At 39.8% G+C, this 7,264-nt stretch overlaps 1 pseudogene; it reads left to right on the forward strand.

The window, feature by feature from the left end:
• Window positions 1-6,481: 6,481 nt before the first annotated feature.
• Dbi-ps2 (diazepam binding inhibitor, acyl-CoA binding protein, pseudogene 2) lies at window positions 6,482-6,733 on the forward strand (annotated as a pseudogene).
• The last annotated feature ends 531 nt before the right edge of the window (window positions 6,734-7,264 follow it).

The raw sequence follows: 7,264 nt of genomic DNA on the forward strand, positions 1-7,264 counted from the left end.
TTATACATTAAGTATTTGTGTGTGTGTATGTGTGTGTGTGTGTGTGTGTGTGTGTGTGTGTGTGTGTGTGTGTGTGTGTGTAATCACAGAAAGAAAGAAGCTTTTCTGCTAAAGAAACCCATCCTTGGTTGACTTCATTCTCTGGATCATGGTATCTTGTAGTAGGAACTTGCCAGGGGAGGTCAGAAAACTGGTCTTGCGGGTGGTCTGCCATACTGCATTTTGAATCTAAGCTCTTAGCTCCTCAGCCCTCAGTCCCATAATGCCAGTAGACTGTACAGTCCATCAACGCCTAATTACTTCCTACTAACTTGAACCCACAATCTCTTCTGGTTTGGTACCAGAATCAACTTCAGAAAACATTGAAAAAAGAATGTCTGGAATGGAGAACCTAAACACGTGTGCTTGTGGGTAGGTGGGAAGGTTTGCCGGGCCAGAAGAATGTTCCTTATCCAGTACACTAGCAGCAAACAGCAGTTTGGAGGAGGAAAGTCTTCCTATGATCATGGCAATGTCCTTGTCTCCCAGAACTTCATTCGACTATGACTGCTTTGTGTTTTACTAAATATTCCTAACAAAAATTTAGAGTGAAAATGAGTTAATTAAGGAGTAGTCATTTTGTCCAGCAACTGTCTGAACTCTTAACCACACTGTCTGAAACTGGGCCTGTGCCTGATGCTGCCACAGAACTGAACCTGTGAGCAAGCTCAACTACCTGTTGAAACCCCGAACCGAGGACAGAAAAATCATGTTTTAATGCAGTGAAGACACAGCTTTTAAAAGTGATGAATGCAACATTCATGATGTTTTCCTTGGTCCAGCAAATTTATATTCATGTAGGACATGCTGTAAAAATGGCTAGCTGAAATTAGGAACCATAAATGGCCTTAAAATATTTTATTAAAAGGAAACCAATCTTCCCAATTTAACATCCTAATCATCACTACTGCCAAGACACCCACAGAAACGAACGCCATGTAAATCTGTCTAGCAGGCAGGAACAGAAAATGAACCACTGTAGAGAGCAACTTTTTCCTTTTCTAGAATTTGGTTTCTTACAAAGGAGTTGACTGAATTTCTTCTGATAAATGTGACTTATGAAAATCCTGCTTAATGTTGGAGGTGTAGTAGCACATGCTTCTCCCCTCAACACTCAGGAAGAAATAGGAAGTTCACTCATTCAAGAATAACCTTGGCCACATAGAAAACTCGAAGCCAAGCCGGGCTACATGAATCTCAAAAATAAGAGAAAGAAAAATAAATGCACTTAATAGTTATGTGTCTGGATAAAGAAGAAGATGCTCTACTGTAGTTAGACCTGAAGTCTAGCCTGTGTTAATCCTTGGGCATCTTCCAGTAGACTTAATTTAAACTGTTTCTTTCTGATTTGTGGATTTTTTTTAAAAAGATTTATCTTAGTTCTGATTATGTATGTGTAAGTCTGTATCTGTATGTGGTTATGTGCACATGAGTACTGGTGTCCATGAAGACCAGAGGCATCTGACCCCTTGCAGCTGAAGATTCAGGCAGTTGTGAGCCAACAAATGTGGGTACTGGAAAATGCACTCAGGTCTTTTGCAAGAACAGTGTCAGCTCTTAACCGTAGAACCAAATTTCAGCCCCTTCGGTTTTTGTTTATTGTGTTTGTTGTTATTGTTTTTGGTTACTTTGTTTTTGTTTGTTTGTTGGCTTGTTTATTCGTTTTGAGATAGGGTGGCATGTAGCTCAAGATGGCTTCAAACTCACAGTGATCCTCCTGCTTCAGTCCCCTCGAGTACTATGAGTACAGGCTTGAGCTTTTATGTCTAACTTCTAATCTGTTCATTTTAAATGGAAAAGGACATTAATAGTGAATCTTAAATATAATTGAGCAAGGACATGCGATTGACATTGCATAGTTGATACTGAATTATAAGATGTTAATTTTGAGACATTAAAGAGCAGGTAGGGCATATAGAAAAGAAGGAAGGGGTCTGAAGCAATCACATCACAGATCTTAATGCTTACATATATTCAAAATCCAGCATCAGCCTTTATCTAGTGGCTTCTCACAGATAACCTGTTACCCATGGAAAGAAGAAATAAAAGTCATCTGAGGAAACAACTCTTGCTGTTTCCCAACCTTGTCAGAGTCACTCTGTGGCCATCCAATGCAGTGATCTGTCTGGCACCCCTAAGTCACAGGCCTTCTTGCTGTCTCTTAGTTCCTTTCTCTCACTTAAGCTTTGGGGATTGAAACCATACACCTTCTCCACTCTTGAGCACTTGTAATTTTTCTGTGGTCAGCTAAATATTGAGTCATTGATTCATTTACAGTCAAATGTAAATCATCGCCTCATACAAATTGTTGAAAAAGAAATGACACTGTTTTACACTCTGGAGTGAAGAAAGGTAGGGTCATCCTAACTGAGCAGTTTTAAGTAAGAACGTCTCACTTGGCATTCTGCTAGAAAATCTACTTTGAAAACCACAGGCTTTGAAAATTAAACACAATATTGTTTGTAACTGATTGGTCACCAGACAAAATTTGAGCCACTAAAGGTATTACATTTTCTCTAAAAGAGGTTTCTGATAGGGAAACGGTAGGAAACCATTTTTTTTTTTTTTTTTTTTTTTTGGTTTTCTTCCATCAGAACCACACGTAGTCTAGGCTGGCCTCCAACTCACTTGTAACTAATGATGACCTTGATGACCTTGAACTCCTGCTCTTTCTGCTGCCACCTTCCAAATGTTGAGATTGCAGGCGTGTGTCACCATGAACAGCTGGGGAGAATTTGTTTTTAAATCTTTTACAATTAGCATGTATTAGTTCTACAAAACAGTCTGGTATCTTCATGGACATAAACATCTTTATCACATCCACTCCATTACTCTCTCTTGTCCCCTCTCCACAGTCACAGACCTCTGCCCCCCAGCCCCCTTCCGCTTTCATATCTTTTTGTGTATGTGAGCATTTGGTTTAATTAGGATGGCTTACTAAAGCATTGAGGAAAATGTCTCTCCCTCCCTCAGTGACTATTTACTACCCCAGAGACTTAGAGAGACCCCTCTGCCCCATGTTGTCATTTTCTATGAACCATTTGCTGGCAATTATTCAAGTCTTCCCAGCCTGTCCTCACTTTTGGTTATAGTAAGATTTCTTTTCCATTTTTGCCATGTAAGTAATTTTATTCCTTCTCCATTTGAAGTCAAACCGTATCATTTGCTCTTAGAGTACAATGGAAATTCATCTCTCCGTTTGTACTTGTATAATTTGTTTTTACACTTTGAATCTTTGATCCTGGATTGGAGAGAATATTTTAATGATTATTTTAAGGCTGTCCTTTGGCCTTTCTCCAGGTTTTCTAGTGTATATTCATAACCTGTTTCCTCTGCTCACCCCATTTCTCTCATACTCAATGCTGATTTAAATTGTAGAGAGGAAAACCTCTGTAGTAGCACAGAGCAGACATTGGCCTCCCACCCTTACCCTATGAGATATTCTTCTTACACTCTCTGACAGCATGCTCTCCCAACATGGCTGGTTTGCTGACATTAATTTTTCCTGCTTTCTTCTCTGTGACATAGGTCATTTGGGGGCAGTGGCTAAGACAGCTGTGGCACCAATAATCCAGGTCTTATTTTCCAGTGTCAAATCTTTTTGTAATGGGGGTTTCAAGCTGAGCTTCCCACTATGAGAGCAACGCGTAGCTGACCCAAAGGCATTCTAATAACAGATCCTGAGAGGGATGACCGGCCAAAATCATCACCTGTGTCCATTTTGTTCCTGAGTTTAAAGAGAGAAAAGCAAATCACACCTTCTCTGTGGTGCCATAAATTGCTTTCTTTGGTCAATTATGAAGTGTGCACTGGACTTCAATGTGTTGATTTTAGACGTTGGGGATTGAGATATTTTACAATCATCCAATCATCTGATTTAATTCCAGTATAATCATTTAATTAAGGCACATAAATTTAAGGAAGGCAACATGGAAAATATTAATATTAATATGTAGCAGTTACTCAATGCCAGCATGGCCCAGGGAAAGTACAAATTAAACCTGCTGGTTAGCCTAGCATGTATCAGCCAACACAATTTTTAAGCTAATATTATACCTAATAAAGACCCAGGGTGTGTCTTTATAGGCTCTGTGGGATCAAGCGTACGTACCAGATTTGGTTGTTCTCCTTCATTGACTGCCATTTGCGTTCATCTATTTTAGCAGTGCCTACCTTAGCAAATGTGCCAACATGGTCCTGGCATCTTCCTCTCAAATGGCACATAATAGCAGGATAGATAACCCTGTCTTCACTATCTTCACATAACCTCAGGAAAGCTAATTTTATATTAAGAGCTGGTGAAAGGAAAGATTGTGTCTTACCCCATAAACCTTTCTATGTGAGGAACAGCTGTAGGGTGCTCTATTTTCCTTGGGCAAGATGTGTGAGTAATGGGTGGAGCTCTGTAAAGATTTCACTGGCCACTTATCACATGGCGAACAGGCCAGCAGTGTCCTACCCTACTCTTACTGTCCTGCTCCACATTTGTCTCTGTGCCTGACACAATCAGACACATTACCAGTTTGATTTTATTTGTATATAATCTGCTTCTCCATTCTAAAAGATGCATTCCACAAACCCAGGGAGCAATACTGTTTTGGGAGTATTTATGCTGTCAGTGCTCAGATTTATGTTTGGCATATGGTGGGTGCTCAGTAAACATGTATTGAATATGTCAATGTCAGAAGAGCTTTAAGAAAGTAAGAAATTCTTGACTTCTTGCAAGTTCCTAGTTGTTCCTTATTCCACCCATGGGACATTAGCAGAGAGGCATCTTCTTCCTTTCTACTCATAGGAAATGAAATGTATCATAATTAAAATAGTTCTGGAAAACAAAAATGAATCAGGCAGAACATATACTGGAATCTAATTCCTGGGCTGTTGTCCTGAAAGTTCCTCTCAGATGAAGAAAGAAAAAAAAAGAACACACACACACACACACACACACACACACACACACACACACACACACCATATTTATCCATCAGCTTCACAGCAGTCCAAAATGCAATTAAATCAGTTACTCTGTGTCAACAAAATTTGTTTGCAATATGTCATGACCAAACACGGCTTTATTGAAAACTATAGAAAACCATAGATCTGGAAGCCAAGTAAGATTTTAAAACCCCATGGACTTGGCAGGTTGGTTTGCCAGCACAAATCACAAATATTTTTGTTTATTTTTCAATATGTTCATATTGGGCCTCTCTCTCTCTCTCTCTCTCTCTCTCTCTCTCTCTCTCTCTCTCTCTCTGTGTGTGTGTGTGTGTGTGTGTGTGTGTGTGTACACAAGCATTCATGAGAAAACATCCAGAAAAGGATGTCTTTGCCTATCTTTTATCTTTCTCTGACTTTTACTTTGAGACAGGACCTTGCACTGCACTGAAGGTTTCCTGTTTAGATGACACTCATATACCAATGAGCGCTTGTGATCTATCTGCCTGTCCCCACCCTGCCCTGCTGGCTAGGGTTACAGGTATGTTCAGCCATGCCTGACTTTCCACAACGACGCTGAGGATTTGAACCCTGGTCCCTGAGTTTATGAAAGGAGCACTCTTAGCCACTGAGTCACCTCCCAACCCCTTCTTAAGACCAGAACATGGTGTCCCCTGCTCCATTCATGCCAATGGGCCCATAAACTCCATGGAATTTTTAAAAGATATTCAAAGATACTCTGTAAAAGTCTTTCTATTAATAGAATTAAAGGTGTTTTTTTTTCATACCTCAGGAGGAAAATGTTCTTCATAAAAATCAGAACCCTTTGAAGTCTGGTTAATTTTCAGAACACTAGCTTGCTCTCAATAAAGCAAAATATCCAAAGTAGCTCAGAGTAAAATGTTTGGGCACAATAGTGTATAGCCATTTCATAATGGGATTAATTTCAAAATAGTTTAAGAACTATTTGTCTAGACATGTCTTCCTTGCTTCATGTAAAACGAAAAGCTTAGAAAGAGGTCTGTGGATAGTTTCAAATGCAAACTTTGAAGATGTTGGATAACTTCATAAGGATGCATTGCATTCCTGGTTTACCAAATACAATTTTGGAAAATATTTCCGACAGTCAAGATGGTTTCTATAATGGAGACTGCCATGTTATGTAATAATACTAATGGGGCCCTGACTGAAAGCTGAGACTGCTCTTTAAGGCATTAACTGCATGTGCCATGTCTTTAGGATTGAAGAACTATGACCAGCAAGTCGAATGACTTCTGAGCTCGTTCAATCAAAATAGTACTTAACAGAAAATATTTGAAGTCAAAGAAAGGCTCCCAGTGATGTTCCTACTGGCAAGAAGAACCAACCACCTGAGCAACCAGATGTCTCACTGGCCCATGAAACATGAGAGCCCACTTTTTGACGAGAGTAGATTCCTCACTGAAGCTTTACACATGCTGTCTCAGGTACTTTTGAAATGCTTTCTGATTTGGTCAGCCTCACCAGTATGTCTCAGGCTGAGTTTGACAAAGCTGCTGGAGGTGAAGCACCTCAAGACTCAGCCAACTGATGAAGAGATGTTGTTCATCTACAGCCACTTCAAACAAGCTACTGTGGGCGATGTAAATACAGATCAGCCAGGGCTGTTGACCCTCAAGGGCAAAGCCAAGTGGGATGTGTGGAACAATCTAAAAGGGACTTCCAAGAAAAATGCCATGTGGAAAAGGTAGAAGAGCTAAAGAAGAAATATGGAATATAAATGACCAGATTTGGTGGCCAACCACATGTGGGACATAATGCCTTAGTTTTTTTTTCTAATGCAGTGATGATATGGCTCTGATCCATTAGGGCCAGAGTTAATCGCTGCTCCTCCTCCCTGTGGAGTTTTTAACTGAAATAAATTAAAAGTACATTTGTTACTCTAAAAAAAAAGAAGAAGAAAGAAATAAAATTGATAATAAGATATGGTCCTCTCTAGACTGATAATCAGAAAACTCAGTAAAAGAGATTCAGAGACATACAGCCAAAGTGGAATTTGAACTTGTTTTATGACTCCATAGCCAATGTTCTTTCCACTAAATGACATGATCCCACAAGTTTGACAAACTATCTGAAATGCATTTTTTTTCAAAACCTCTTGATTGACAAGTATCACTCCAGTGAATGGTATTAATCCCTGACTGGAGTCTGGAGTATGAGAGAAGAACAGGAAAGACATAGCATTACAAGGAGGATAGGGGGTGTCTACTGAGAGGAGACAGATGGGAGGAGTGAAGGGACTTGGCCAACC

Source organism: Rattus norvegicus, chromosome 2 (assembly GCF_036323735.1).
Source record: "Rattus norvegicus strain BN/NHsdMcwi chromosome 2, GRCr8, whole genome shotgun sequence".
Classification (NCBI taxonomy): domain Eukaryota; kingdom Metazoa; phylum Chordata; class Mammalia; order Rodentia; family Muridae; genus Rattus; species Rattus norvegicus.